Source organism: Coregonus lavaretus (assembly GCF_964263955.1).
Source record: "Coregonus lavaretus genome assembly, contig: HAP1_SCAFFOLD_280, whole genome shotgun sequence".
In the NCBI taxonomy this organism is placed as follows: Eukaryota; Metazoa; Chordata; class Actinopteri; order Salmoniformes; family Salmonidae; genus Coregonus; species Coregonus lavaretus.
The window spans coordinates 226,760-242,550 of record NW_028161584.1 but is presented as its reverse complement, the minus strand read 5'-3'; the positions used below and the strand labels follow the sequence as shown (position 1 = coordinate 242,550).

The 15,791-nt window shown below is 37.6% G+C and overlaps 1 protein-coding gene and 1 long non-coding RNA gene across 2 annotated transcripts in view; one reads left to right on the top strand and one right to left on the bottom strand.

Moving 5' to 3' along the window:
• The window catches only part of LOC311120367 (NLR family CARD domain-containing protein 3-like), a gene marked incomplete at its 3' end in the record, with an annotated part of 211,386 nt that overhangs the window by 141,115 nt on the left and 54,480 nt on the right, over positions 1-15,791 (bottom strand). The gene's annotated exons all lie outside the window — the stretch shown is intronic.
• Positions 9,620-12,337, top strand: LOC311120379. The gene is made up of 4 exons (XR_014612153.1): positions 9,620-9,700; positions 10,504-10,581; positions 11,384-11,461; positions 12,265-12,337. It is a non-coding gene; the product is annotated as an uncharacterized lncRNA (long non-coding RNA).

Below are 15,791 nucleotides of genomic sequence, written 5' to 3'. Positions count from 1 at the left end.
AATGTAATGTTCGTATCCTGTATGTTTGACTGTGATATGTGGTTGTCTCACCTAGATATTTTAAGATGAATGCACTTACAGATGAAATATCTTAATTTGAAACTCTTTTTCTCATAGCAGGAAAATAATCCTGCAGCAATAGCAAATGTGCATTTTTATGTGGATTATAAATAAGGGGCATTTTTTGTAAGGGCTGATCCATTTTTCATCAGGGCAAATCAAGTCTGAAACTTTAAGTGGAATTTACCCACTTTAGAAGCCTTTATAAAGCCTTGTAGTGGTTTAATAATTTATTTAAACAATAAAAGCTAATTTACCAACATTTCTGAAAATGGATATATAGCGTTTTGGAATGAAACTCTCTTATGTTTCCCCATCTGAGTTCAGAGTAGATGAGAGACGTAATGTTTGTCTCTGTTGTGTTGAAACCCAATCAAGCAGGAGAGACCAGCCTCCCCTGTACCCAGCTGTGTGTCCATGAAGAGTGACAAGTCTATGGAACCTCCTATAGAGTTCAGAGAGGGAGACTTTTCTAGTGAACAAAGGTAAGAAGAACTCATGGGTCATGGTCAGTGTGTTAAACAACACTGTCTCTAGTCATTTCTCCTCTCCCATTTTCCCATTTATTTTTGTTGTTTTCATAATCCATAGGCTAATCCTTTTTTCCATTTTCATAGTCCTGAAACAATATTAAACTAACACAACATTCCCTCCCTGTGTGTGTGTGTGTGTGTGTGTGTGTGTGTGTGTGTGTGTGTGTGTGTGTGTGTGTGTGTGTGTGTGTGTGTGTGTGTGTGTGTGTGTGTGTGTGTGTGTGTGTGTGTGTGTACTCGTTTTGGTGACATATGAAGACAATTTTATGACAACTCACCTTCAATGTCAGGACGCTTGGAAATATGAGGACATTTTTGGAGTCCTCATTTTTCCGAGCTCACTACAGTGTTCTAGACGACCATAGAATGCCCCTAAACCAAAAATCTGAAAAGTCTTTAAATTTCACAATCTCATGATTTGAAGTGTGTGTGTGTGTTTACGCTTTTTGCTCACCTGTGAATACGCCACCTAGTGGTCAGTTTTGGAACATTAACACACTTTAAACACACTTTAGTCACGTGACACACTTTAGTCATGTGACACACTTTAGTTACAAGACATATCCTGATTTTGTTTGAGCACACTTTCCAACTATTCAAGATAGATTTACTTGAATACACATAATACATGTCATCATAGTCAACTATAACTAAGCTTTGGATAAAAGCGTCTGCTAAATGGCATATTATTTATTTATTATCATAAAATCCCCCTAAATCCCTCAAATAAAAACGTAATTTAGCATCAATTAGCCAGATAAGCTAATGTTAGCAAATTAGCTGAAAGGAATGAAAAGGACTTTTGCCACATGGAAAATTCAGAACTGGAAGAAGTGCAAGAGAAATGAAGGTAATACATTTATTTTTCTTCATTTACAACTAAAGAGATAGTTATTATCTAAGCTGTTCTTACATTTAAGTGTTCTTGACCACAGGTAGGTAGCTGTGGTCGGGAGAGGTTGTGTTTTCTCTAGCAGGAGGTAAGCTTGGCTTCTTATATGGTGTTGAGTAAAGCTTAAACCATGTATTTAGATTGTAGGTAGGTAGTTGTAGTTAGGTATTGTAGGTAGTATTGTAAGTAGCCGGGTGTAGCACAAAGCTAGCTAGCTAGCCGTTTTTCAAACAAAGTCAACACAGTAGCCATTGCTAGCTAGCCAACATGACCAGCTAACTGTACTGTAGCAGCTAAATACAATATATTTGTGCTAGCTAGCCAACGTTTAATTATTGCTGCGTTATGAAAGGAACTAGACACGGACACAAATTATCTGTTTAAGGTGTTAACACACTATTGGTAGTTTGTTGTAACCAAGTATTGGTGCTAAACTGTGTGTTATTGGATGCTAGCATGCTAGTTAGCTATGGCGTCATAGTTAGGCATCGTGGGCTGTTGTGGGTAGTTATTGTAGGTTAGCATTGTTTTCGGCGGTGCTGGGTGTAGCACGAAGCTAGCTAGCTAGCCGTTTTTCAAACAAAGTCAACACAGTAGCCATTGCTAGCTAGCCAACACAACCAGCTAACTGTACTGTAGCAGCTAAATACAATATATTTGTGCTAGCTAGCCAACGTTTAATTATTGCTGCGTCATGAAAGGAACTAGACACGGACACGAATTATCTGTTTAAGGTGTTAACACACTATTGGTAGTTTGTTGTAACCAAGTATTGGTGCTAAACTGTGTGTTATTGGATGCTAGCATGCTAGTTAGCTATGGTGTCATAGTTAGGCATCGTGGGCTGTTGTGGGTAGTTATTGTAGGTTAGCATTGTTTTCGGCGGTGCCGGGTGTAGCACGAAGCTAGCTAGCTAGCCGTTTTTCAAACTAAGTCAACACAGTAGCCATTGCTAGCTAGCCAACACGACCAGCTAACTGTACTGTAGCAGCTAAATACAATATATTTGTGCTAGCTAGCCAACGTTTAATTATTGCTGCGTTATGAAAGGAACTAGACACGGACACGAATTATCTGTTTAGTGTGTTAACACACTATTGGTAGTTTGTTGTAACCAAGTATTGGTGCTAAACTGTGTGTTATTGGATGCTAGCATACTAGTTAGCTATGGTGTCATAGTTAGGCATCGTGGGCTGTTGTGGGTAGTTATTGTAGGTTAGCATTGTTTTCGGTGGTGCCGGGTGTAGCACGAAGCTAGCTATCTAAAAAAAAATAAAAAAAAATTAAAAAATTGTAAAGTGGTTATCCCACTGGCTATAGGGTGAATGCACAAATTTGTAAGTCGCTCTGGATAAGAGCGTCTGCTAAATGATGTAAATGTGCCCTTGAGCAAGGCACTTAACCCTAATTGCTCCTGTAAGTCGCTCTGGATAAGAGCGTCTGCTAAATGACTAAAATGTAAATGTAAATGTAAATGTTACTTAGCACTATCATGTTTTTCCATTTAAAGCCAAAGTGATGATATTGGTTGTTCAGTTCAGATAATGTTATTTGTAGAGTTTACAGTACTATACTTTTATAACAGTATATATCTTTGAAGGTGTTAAGATTGCTTACTGTGCTTACTGTGAAAAGATTGCTATTGTGATTGCAGTTGCATAAGGTTTGCACTGATCGGTTAGCCTAATAAGCTAACCGGATACTGCATTAGTAAGAACATGAGCACGATATGACTAAAGGCAGACTAATACCATTTGATATATCCTTATTCAATTCAAATCAAGTATTAGTCTTTTCTGTATTTGTCTCGCTGACTTTTTGTCATCCAATGTAGATGTTTTCTAGTTGAGGAGCACATGGGCAATTGAAGAGCATGTCAAAACGAAGAGCCAGACTTAGTCCTGAGGCTGAGGCTATTCATTTTATTATTTCTGGAAGTGACAAGCCTTGTTATAAAGTCAAATGGATCAATGACTATAAAGGTATGTTATACACACACGCTACACTTATTGGGTCATACCATATTGGGATGTCATTTGAAACACATTCAATTCTTACACAAGTGAAAAAATCACTGCGTACCGCTGCATTAGACACATACGGCTTTAACATCCAATTTCAGAAGTTATGTTGTGATTCTTTTGCAAGCAGTTGGGGGATGGGGAAAAATATTCAAGATTTATGAACTACACCTCCCAACTTCTATTAGAATGTGTGATATTGGTGGTAATTTCCTTGGCCAGTCGGCAGACCGTTCGTGCTATGTGTGAAAGCCGGTAATGTGATTTAAATTCAATTTTTTTTTAAACATTTGATCATAACAACCCCATCAATAAACGGAATGTAGAAGCATTTAAATGATAAAAATGTACAATACATGTGAATGATGCGTATCAGCGCGTAGAACAAATACGGCACCATTCAAGTTAACAGCGAAAATGCACCGCCGAGTAGACCTACCGACAGAGAATCATGTTCACAACACGAGTGGGTGCGTAATCCCTGCCTGTGTGATTTGGGACTTTTTTGTGTACGCTAATGTCCTTAAATACAAAGTCTGCAATAAAGCGGTCTAAAGCGGGGAGTCAAAGGCAGACTCAGCGGTGCAAGTCGGTGCATCGCAGTGCTAACTGTGCCACTAGATCCTGGTTCGTATCCAGGCTCTGTCGCAGCCGGCCGCGACCGGGAGACTCATGGGCGGCGCACAATTGGCCCAGCGTCGTCCAGGGTAGGGGAGGGAATGGCCGGTAGGGATGTAGCTCAGTTGATAGAGCATGGCGTTTGCAACGCCAGGGTTGTGGGTTCGATTCCCACGGGGGGCCAGTATAAAAAATATATATATGTATTCACTAACTGTAAGTCGCTCTGGATAAGAGCGTCTGCTAAATGACTAAAATGTAAATGTAAATGTAAGTCACTGCAGGTCTAGCGGTGATAACTGCTGGAACCTTACCTGGGATCACATCTCTTTTTGCTTTAACGCCATTGTTTCGGCTTTTCCGTTTTTAGCTGTAGATCTGTCATTAAATCCAACATAAAATACGTCTCCTCGTGATTTCATAGTTTTCAGACAAAATGTATTTTGAATGTTGACACCTTTTTGGGTCCTTACCAGTTTGCACCCCTGCAATGGATATTTCCCCTAAATATTAAATCATACACATTGATAAGCAGGCTAAATGGGTCTGATAAACTGCAATTCATTAACCTAATTTGAACTGTATTACTTGATACTAAGTTCTTAACTTTGTTACATCAGCACGTGGTGTATTTGCCTCAGCACCAATTGAAAAGGGATCATTTGTCCTCGAGTACCGTGGGGAGTTTATATCGCAATATGAACGGGACAAGAGGCAGGGGAAGTATACGGAAAAGCAAAATGCTTTCTTGTTTGATTTTGAATGGAACAATGGCTCATGGTGGTAAGTAAAACCCTATAAGACATCAGTTAATCTCTATATGTTTATATGTTTTGTGGAGAAAACGTAAATCTGTTTCCTTCTTCAATTTTAGCATAGATGCATCCTGCGAAGATGGTTCACTGGGGAGGCTGGTAAATGATGCCCACAGGTCCCCAAATTGCTAAATGAAAAAGATGATAGTCCAATGTAAACCTCATCTTTGCTTGTTTGCTATTGAAAACATCCAAGCAGAGAGTGAAATAACCTATGATTATGGATAATCTCAGTGGCCATGACGTGCTCTGGTAAGTAAATCTGCTTTGATATATTATAATGTATAGGATCTGTCAAAGAATTATAAAATATATAAATACATGTCCCTTCTTGCATGTATGTTGTCACCGCTTTATATATATATACAGTTGAAGTCGGAAGTTTACATACACCTTAGCCAAATACATTTAAACTCAGTTTTTCACAATTCCTGACATTTAATCCAAGTAAAAATTCCCTGTTTTAGGTCAGTTAGGATCACCACTTTATTTTAAGAATGTGAAATGTCAGAATAATAATAGAGAGAATTATTTATTTCAGCTTTTATTTATTTCATCACATTCCCAGTGGGTCAGAAGTTTACATACACTCAATTAGTATTTGGTAGCATTGCCTTTAAATTGTTTAACTTGGGTCAAACGTTTCGGGTAGCCTTCCACAAGCTTCCCACAATAAGTTGGGTGAATTTTGGCCGATTCCTCCTGACAGAGCTGGTGTAACTGAGTCAGGTTTGTAGGCCTCCTTGCTCGCACACGCTTTTTCAGTTCTGCCCACACATTTTCTATAGGATTGAGGTCAGGGCTTTTTGATGGCCACTCCAAAACCTTGACTTTGTTGTCCTTAAGCCATTTTGCCACAACTTTGGAAGTATGCTTGGGGTCATTGTCCATTTGGAAGACCCATTTTCAACCAAGCTTTAACTTCCTGACTGATGTCTTGAGATGTTGCTTCAATATATCCACATAATTTTCCTTCCTCATGATGCCATCTATTTTGTTAAGCGCACCAGTCCCTCCTGCAGCAAAACAACCCCACAGCATGATGCTGCCACCCCCGTGCTTCACGGTTGGGATGGTGTTCTTCGGCTTGCAAGCCTACCCCCTTTTTCCTCCAAACATATTGATGGTCATTAAGGCCAAACAGTTCTATTTTTGTTTCATCAGACCAGAGGACATTTCTCCAAAAAGTACGATCTTTGTCCCCATGTGCAGTTGCAAACCACAGTCTGGCTTTTTTATGGCGGTTTTGAAGCAGTGGCTTCTTCCTTGCTGAGCGGCCTTTCAGGTTATGTCGATATAGGACTTGTTTCACTGTGGATATAGATACTTTTGTACCTGTTTCCTCCAGCATCATCACAAGGTCCTTTGCTGTTGTTCTGGGATTGATTTGCACCTTTCGCACCAAAGTACATTCATCTCTAGGAGACAGAACGCGTCTCCTTCCTGAGCGGTATGACGGCTTCGTGGTCCCATGGTGTTTATACTTGCGTACTATTGTTTGTAGAGATGAACGTGGTACCTTCAGGCGTTTGGAAATTGCTCCCAAGGATGAACCAGACCATAACAATGGTCATTAAGGCCAAACAGTTCTATTTTTGTTTCATCAGACCAGAGGACATTTCTCCAAAAAGTACGATCTTTGTCCCCATGTGCAGTTGCAAACCACAGTCTGGCTTTTTTTATGGCGGTTTTGAAGCAGTGGCTTCTTCCTTGCTGAGCGGCCTTTCAGGTTATGTCGATATAGGACTTGTTTTACTGTGGATATAGATACTTTTGTACCTGTTTCCTCCAGCATCATCACAAGGTCCTTTGCTGTTGTTCTGGGATTGATTTGCACCTTTCGCACCAAAGTACATTCATCTCTAGGAGACAGAACGCGTCTCCTTCCTGAGCGGTATGACGGCTTCGTGGTCCCATGGTGTTTATACTTGCGTACTATTGTTTGTAGAGATGAACGTGGTACCTTCAGGCGTTTGGAAATTGCTCCCAAGGATGAACCAGACTTGTGGAGGTCTACAAATTTTTTTCTGAGGTCTTGGCTGATTTCTTTTGATTTTCCCATGATGTCAAGCAAAGAGGCACTGAGTTTGAAGGTAGGCCTTGAAATAGATCCACAGGTACACCTCTCCAATTGACTCAAATGATGTCAATTAACCTATCAGAAGCTTCTAAAGCCATGACATCATTTTCTGGAATTTTCCAAGCTGTTTAAAGGCACAGTCAACTTAGTGTATGTAAACTTCTGACCCACTGGAATTGTGATACAGTGAATTATAAGTGAAAAAATCTGTCTGTAAACAATTGTTGAAAAAATTACTTGTATCATGCACAAAGTAGATGTCCTAACCAACTTGCCAAAACTATAGTTTGTTAACAGCTCAGTTGATAGAGCATGGCGTTTGCAACGCCAGGGTTGTGGGTTCGATTCCCACGGGGGGCCAGTATAAAAAAAATATATATGTATTCACTAACTGTAAGTCGCTCTGGATAAGAGCGTCTGCTAAATGACTAAAATGTAAAAAAATGTAAATGTTAACAAGAAATTTGTGGAGTGGTTGAAAAACGAGTTATAATGACTCCAACCTAAGTGTATGTAAACTACCAACTTCAACTGTATACACTGATTAAATAGAGTATAATACAGAATATTTCTTGTTGTGTTTCGTTGCAGACACCAAGTGACAAGATCCCAGCTCAACCTTCAGCAGACCCAGAAGTGAGACAGAGATCCACTTCATCCTTCCAACAGGTTATTACACATTTATTGTACATCTTTTCTATTTAAATTAAATTGATGTCTCAGTTCATTCCTATATATGAATTAAATGGCTTTTTACTGTATTACAACCAACCTTTTGTGTAAGATGTTCACAAAATCAACATTCCCATAACTTGTTTCGATATCATAGTGTAAACAAAATTAGCCCGACCATTTGACAGAACTAACCGTCCCTCAAAACATAAAATGAATCTTTATTCTCTCTAATGCCTATGTTTTTGTGTTTTTGGGGCAATGTTTTTGCCCATTTAACATATTTCTTATCAATTTGCGTGATTTAATTTATATGGCAGTTGATCCATTTACATTACCCATGGGGACCCATGGGGACCCATGGGGCGGCGCACAATTGGCTTAGCGTCGTCCAGGGTAGGGGAGGGAATGGCCGGCAGGGATGTAGCTCAGTTGGTGGAGCATGGCGTTTGCAACGCCAGGGTTGTGGGTTTGATTCCCACAGGGGGCCAGTATGAATGAAAAATTATGTATGTACTCACTGACTGTAAGTCGCTCTGGATAAGAGCGTCTGCTAAATGACTAAATGTTAAATGTAAATGTAATTACTTTTAAGGTTGTGAGCGTTCTTTGACAACAAAAGGATAACTCAAAGTCAGGAACCTTGACTCTAGATGTGTTCAGTCGTCAAGTCCTCATTTGGTAATTAGGCTGTTCAAGACGTAAATGTGTTTCAGATGACGTCCCGATATGGTATGACCCAACCAGAGTAGAGTGTGTGTGTTACACGGTCCTCATATTGTTGGTTAGCAGATATTGTACAGTTTTAACCATTTTTATAGAGTCTTGCATAAAAAGCCCAGATCTATATATTAATTATCTTTCCTAACATATGTGGTCAATGCAGCCCTTGAACTCAGCAATGAGTCTCACCCCAAAGGCGATTATGATTGACAGGTGGTAGGAATATATTGTGACTGAACTGAATATGATCATTAGTTTACTAAATAGATATGATCTATACTATAAAACACAATATTTCTGACATGTTATTGTTGTATTTCGTTGCAGACACCAAGTGACAAGATCCCAGCTCAACCTTCAGCAGACCCAGAAGTGAGACAGAGATCCACTTCATCCTTCCAACAGGTTATTACACATTTATTGTAGATCTTTTCTATTTAAATTAAATTGTTGTCTCAGTTCATTCCAATATATGAATTACATGGCTTTTTACTGTATTACAACCAACCTTTTGTGTAAAATGTTCACAATATCAAAATTCCCATAACTTGTTTCGATATCATAGCGTAAACAAAATTAGCCCGACCATTTGACAGAACTAACCGCCCCTCAAAACATAAAATTAATCTTTATTCTCTCTAATGCCTATGTTTTTGTATTTTTGGGGCAATGCTTTTGTCCATTTAACATATTTCTTATCAATTTGCGTGATTTAATTGATATGGCAGTTGATCCATTTACGTTGCTTTTAAGGTGGTGAGCTTTCTTTGACAACAAAAGGATAACTCAAAGTCAGGAACCTTGATTCCAGATGTGTTCTGTCGTCAAGTCCTCGTTTGGTAATTAGGCTGTTCAAGACGTACATGTGTTTCAGATGACGTCCCGATATGGTATGACCCAACCAGAGTAGAGTGTGTGTGTTACACGGTCCTCATATTGTTGGTTGGCAGATATTGTACAGTTTTAACAATTTTTATAGAGTTTTACATAAAAAGCCCAGATCCATATATGAATTATCTTTCCTAACATCTGTGGTCAATGCAGCCCTTGACCTCAGCAATGAGTCTCACCCCAAAGGCGATTATGATAGATAGGTGGTAGGAATATATTGTGACCGAACTGAGTATGATCATTAGTTTACGAAATAGATATGATCTATATTATAAAACACAATATTTCTGACATGTTATTGTTGTATTTCGTTGCAGACACCAAGTGACAAGATCCCAGCTCAACCTTCAGCAGACCCAGAAGTGAGACAGAGATCCACTTCATCCTTCCAACAGGTTATTACATATTTATTGTAGATCTTTTCTATTTAAATTAAATTGTTGTCTCAGTTCATTCCAAAATATGAATTAAATGGCTTTTTACTGTATTATAACCAACCTTTTGTGTAAAATGTTCACAAAATCAACATTCCCATAACTTGTTTCGATATCATAGTGTAAACAAAATTAGCCCGACCATTTGACAGAACTAACCGCCCCTCAAAATATAAAAATAATCTTTATTCTCTCTAATGCCTATGTTTTTGTATTTTTGGGGCAATGTTTTTGCCCATTTAACATATTTCTTATCAATTTGCGTGATTTAATTTATATGGCAGTTGATCCATTTACATTACTTTTAAGGTTGTGAGCTTTCTTTGACAACAAAAGGATAACTCAAAGTCAGGAACCTTGACTCTAGATGTGTTCAGTCGTCATGTCCTCATTTGGTACTAAGGCTGTTCAAGACGTAAATGTGTTTCAGATGACGTCCCGATATGGTATGACCCAACCAGAGTAGAGTGTGTGTGTTACACGGTCCTCATATTGTTGGTTGGCAGATATTGTACAGTTTTAACAATTTTTATAGAGTTTTACATAAAAAGCCCAGATCCACATATGAATTATCTTTCCTAACATCTGTGGTCAATGCAGCCCTTGACCTCAGCAATGAGTCTCACCCCAAAGGCGATTATGATAGACAGGTGGTAGGAATATATTGTGACTGAACTGAGTATGATCATTAGTTTACTAAATAGATATGATCTATATTATAAAACACAATATTTCTGACATGTTATTGTTGTATTTCGTTGCAGACACCAAGTGAAAAGATCCCAGCTCAACCTTCAGCAGACCCAGAAGTGAGACAGAGATCCACTTCATCCTTCCAACAGGTTATTACACATTTATTGTAGATCTTTTCTATTTAAATTAAATTGTTGTCTCAGTTCATTCCAATATATAAATGACATGGCTTTTTACTGTATTACAACCAACCTTTTGTGTAAAATGTTCACAATATCAAAATTCCCATAACTTGTTTCGATATCATAGCATAAACAAAATTAGCCCGACCATTTGACAGAACTAACCGCCCTCAAAATATAAAATTAATCTTTATTCTCTCTAATGCCTATGTTTTTGTATTTTTGGGGCAATGGTTTTGCCTATTTAACATATTTCTTATCAATTTGCGTGATTTAATTTATATGGCAGTTGATCCATTTACATTACTTTTAAGGTTGTGAGCTTTCTTTGACAACAAAATGATAACTCAAAGTCAGTAACCTTGAATCTAGATGTGTTCAGTCGTCAAGTCCTCATTTGGTAATTAGGCTGTTCAAGACATAATTGTCTTTCAGATGACGTCCCGATATGGTATGACCCAACCAGAGTAGAGTGTGTGTGTTACACGGTCCTCATATTGTTGGTTGGTAGATATTGTACAGTTTTAACAATTTTTATAGAGTTTTACATAAAAAGCCCAGATCCATATATGAATTATCTTTCCTAACATCTGTGGTCAATGCAGCCCTTGACCTCAGCAATGAGTCTCACCCCAAAGGCGATTATGATAGACAGGTGGTAGGAATATATTGTGACCGAACTGAGTATGATCATTAGTTTACGAAATAGATATGATCTATATTATAAAACACAATATTTCTGACATGTTATTGTTGTATTTCGTTGCAGACACCAAGTGACAAGATCCCAGCTCAACCTTCAGCTGACCCAGAAGTGAGACAGAGATCCACTTCATCCTTCCAACAGGTTATTACATATTTATTGTAGATCTTTTCTATTTAAATTAAATTGTTGTCTCAGTTCATTCCAATATATAAATGACATGGCTTTTTACTGTATTACAACCAACCTTTTGTGTAAAATTTTCACAATATCAAAATTCCCATAACTTCTTTCGATATCATAGCATAAACAAAATTAGCCCGACCATTTGACAGAACTAACCACCCCTCAAAACATAAAATTAATCTTTATTCTCTCTAATGCCTATGTTTTTGTATTTTTGGGGCAATGTTTTTGCACATTTAACATATTTCTTATCAATTTGAGTGATTTAATTTATATGGCAGTTGATCCATTTACATTACTTTTAAGGTTGTGAGCTTTCTTTGACAACAAATTGATAACTCAAAGTCAGGAACCTTGATTCCAGATGTGTTCAGTCGTCAAGTCCTCATTTGGTAATTAGGCTGTTCAAGATGTAAATGTGTTTCAGATTACGTCCCGATATGGTATGACCCAACCAGAGTAGAGTGTGTGTGTTACACGGTCCTCATATTGTTGGTTAGCAGATATTGTACAGTTTTAACCATTTTTATAGAGTCTTTCATAAAAAGCCCAGATTCATATATTAATTATCTTTCCTAACATCTGTGGTCAATGCAGCCCTTGACCTCAGCAATGAGTCTCACCCCAAAGGCGATTATGATAGACAGGTGGTAGGAATATATTGTGACTGAACTGAGTATGATCATTAGTTTACGAAATAGATATGATCTATATTATAAAACACAATATTTCTGACATGTTATTGTTGTATTTCGTTGCAGACACCAAGTGACAAGATCCCAGCTCAACCTTCAGCAGACCCAGAAGTAAGACAGAGATCCACTTCATCCTTCCAACAGGTTATTACACATTTATTGTAGATCTTTTCTATTTAAATTAAATTGTTGTGTCAGTTCATTCCAATATATAAATGACATGGCTTTTTACTGTATTACAACCAACCTTTTGTGTAAAATGTTCACAAAATCAACATTCCCATAACTTGTTTCGATATCATAGTGTAAACAAAATTAGCCCGACCATTTGACAAAACTAACCGCCCTCAAAATATACAATTAATCTTTCTTCTCTCTAATGCCTATGTTTTTGTATTTTTGGGGCAATGTTTTTGCCCATTTAACATATTTCTTATCAATTTGCGTGATTTAATTTATATGGCAGTTGATCCATTTACATTACTTTTAAGGTTGTGAGCTTTCTTTGACAACAAAATGATAACTCAAAGTCAGGAACCTTGACTCTAGATGTGTTCAGTCGTCAAGTCCTCATTTGGTAATTAGGCTGTTCAAGACGTAATTGCCTTTCAGATTACGTCCCGATATGGTATGACCCAACCAGAGTAGAGTGTGTGTGTTACACGGTCCTCATATTGTTGGTTGGCAGATATTGTACAGTTTTAACAATTTTTATAGAGTTTTACATAAAAAGCCCAGATCCATATATGAATTATCTTTCCTAACATCTGTGGTCAATGCAGCCCTTGACCTCAGCAATGAGTCTCACCCCAAAGGCAATTATGATAGACAGGTGGTAGGAATATATTGTGACCGAACTGAGTATGATCATTAGTTTACGAAGTAGATATGATCTATATTATAAAACGCAATATTTCTGACATGTTATTGTTGTATTTCGTTGCAGACACCAAGTGACAAGATCCCAGCTCAACCTTCAGCAGACCCAGAAGTGAGACAGAGATCCACTTCATCCTTCCAACAGGTTATTACATATTTATTGTAGATCTTTTCTATTTAAATTAAATTGTTGTCTCAGTTCATTCCAAAATATGAATTAAATGGCTTTTTACTGTATTATAACCAACCTTTTGTGTAAAATGTTCACAAAATCAACATTCCCATAACTTGTTTCGATATCTTAGTGTAAACAAAATTAGCCCGACCATTTGACAGAACTAACCGCCCCTCAAAATATAAAAATAATCTTTATTCTTTCTAATGCCTATGTTTTTGTATTTTTGGGGCAATGTTTTTGCCCATTTAACATATTTCTTATCAATTTGCGTGATTTAATTTATATGGCAGTTGATCCATTTACATTACTTTTAAGGTTGTGAGCTTTCTTTGACAACAAAAGGATAACTCAAAGTCAGGAACCTTGACTCTAGATGTGTTCAGTCGTCATGTCCTCATTTGGTACTAAGGCTGTTCAAGACGTAAATGTGTTTCAGATGACGTCCCGATATGGTATGACCCAACCAGAGTAGAGTGTGTGTGTTACACGGTCCTCATATTGTTGGTTGGCAGATATTGTACAGTTTTAACAATTTTTATAGAGTTTTACATAAAAAGCCCAGATCCACATATGAATTATCTTTCCTAACATCTGTGGTCAATGCAGCCCTTGACCTTAGCAATGAGTCTCACCCCAAAGGCGATTATGATAGACAGGTGGTAGGAATATATTGTGACTGAACTGAGTATGATCATTAGTTTACTAAATAGATATGATCTATATTATAAAACACAATATTTCTGACATGTTATTGTTGTATTTCGTTGCAGACACCAAGTGACAAGATCCCAGCTCAACCTTCAGCAGACCCAGAAGTGAGACAGAGATCCACTTCATCCTTCCAACAGGTTATTACATATTTATTGTAGATCTTTTCTATTTAAATTAAATTGTTGTCTCAGTTCATTCCAAAATATGAATTAAATGGCTTTTTACTGTATTATAACCAACCTTTTGTGTAAAATGTTCACAAAATCAACATTCCCATAACTTGTTTAGATATCTTAGTGTAAACAAAATTAGCCCGACCATTTGACAGAACTAACCGCCCCTCAAAATATAAAAATAATCTTTATTCTCTCTAATGCCTATGTTTTAGTATTTTTGGGGCAATGTTTTTGCCCATTTAACATATTTCTTATCAATTTGCGTGATTTAATTTATATGGCAGTTGATCCATTTACATTACTTTTAAGGTTGTGAGCTTTCTTTGACAACAAAAGGATAACTCAAAGTCAGGAACCTTGACTCTAGATGTGTTCAGTCGTCATGTCCTCATTTGGTACTAAGGCTGTTCAAGACGTAAATGTGTTTCAGATGACGTCCCGATATGGTATGACCCAACCAGAGTAGAGTGTGTGTGTTACACGGTCCTCATATTGTTGGTTGGCAGATATTGTACAGTTTTAACAATTTTTATAGAGTTTTACATAAAAAGCCCAGATCCACATATGAATTATCTTTCATTTACATTACATTTACATTTTAGTCATTTAGCAGACACTCTTATCCAGAGCGACTTACAGTTAGTGAGTACATACATAATTTTTTTTATACTGGCCCCCCATGGGAATCGAACCCACAATCCTGGCATTGCAAACGCCATGCTCTACCAATTGAGCTACATCCCTGCCGGTCATTCCCTCCCCTACCCTGGACGACGCTGAACCAATTGTGCGCCGCCCCATGGGTCTCTTCCTAACATCTGTGGTCAATGCAGCCCTTGACCTCAGCAATGAGTGTCACCCCAAAGGCGATTATGATAGACAGGTGGTAGGAATATATTGTGACTGAACTGAGTATGATCATTAGTTTACTAAATAGATATGATCTATATTATAAAACACAATATTTCTGACATGTTATTGTTGTATTTCGTTGCAGACACCAAGTGACAAGATCCCAGCTCAACCTTCAGCAGACCCAGAAGTGAGACAGAGATCCACTTCATCCTTCCAACAGGTTATTACACATTTATTGTAGATCTTTTCTATTTAAATTAAATTGTTGTCTCAGTTCATTCCAATATATAAATGACATGGCTTTTTACTGTATTACAACCAACCTTTTGTGTAAAATGTTCACAATATCAAAATTCCCATAACTTGTTTCGATATCATAGCATAAACAAAATTAGCCCGACCATTTGACAGAACTAACCGCCCTCAAAATATAAAATTAATCTTTATTCTCTCTAATGCCTATGTTTTTGTATTTTTGGGGCAATGTTTTTGCCCATTTAACATATTTCTTATCAATTTGCGTGATTTAATTGATATGGCAGTTGATCCATTTACGTTACTTTTAAGGTGGTGAGCTTTCTTTGACAACAAAAGGATAACTCAAAGTCAGGAACCTTGATTCCAAATGTGTTCAGTCGTCAAGTCCTCATTTGGTAATTAGGCTGTTCAAGACGTAAATGTGTTTCAGATTACGTCCCGATATGGTATGACCCAACCAGAGTAGAGTGTGTGTGTTACACGGTCCTCATATTGTTGGTTAGCAGATATTGTACAGCTTTATCCATTTTTATAGA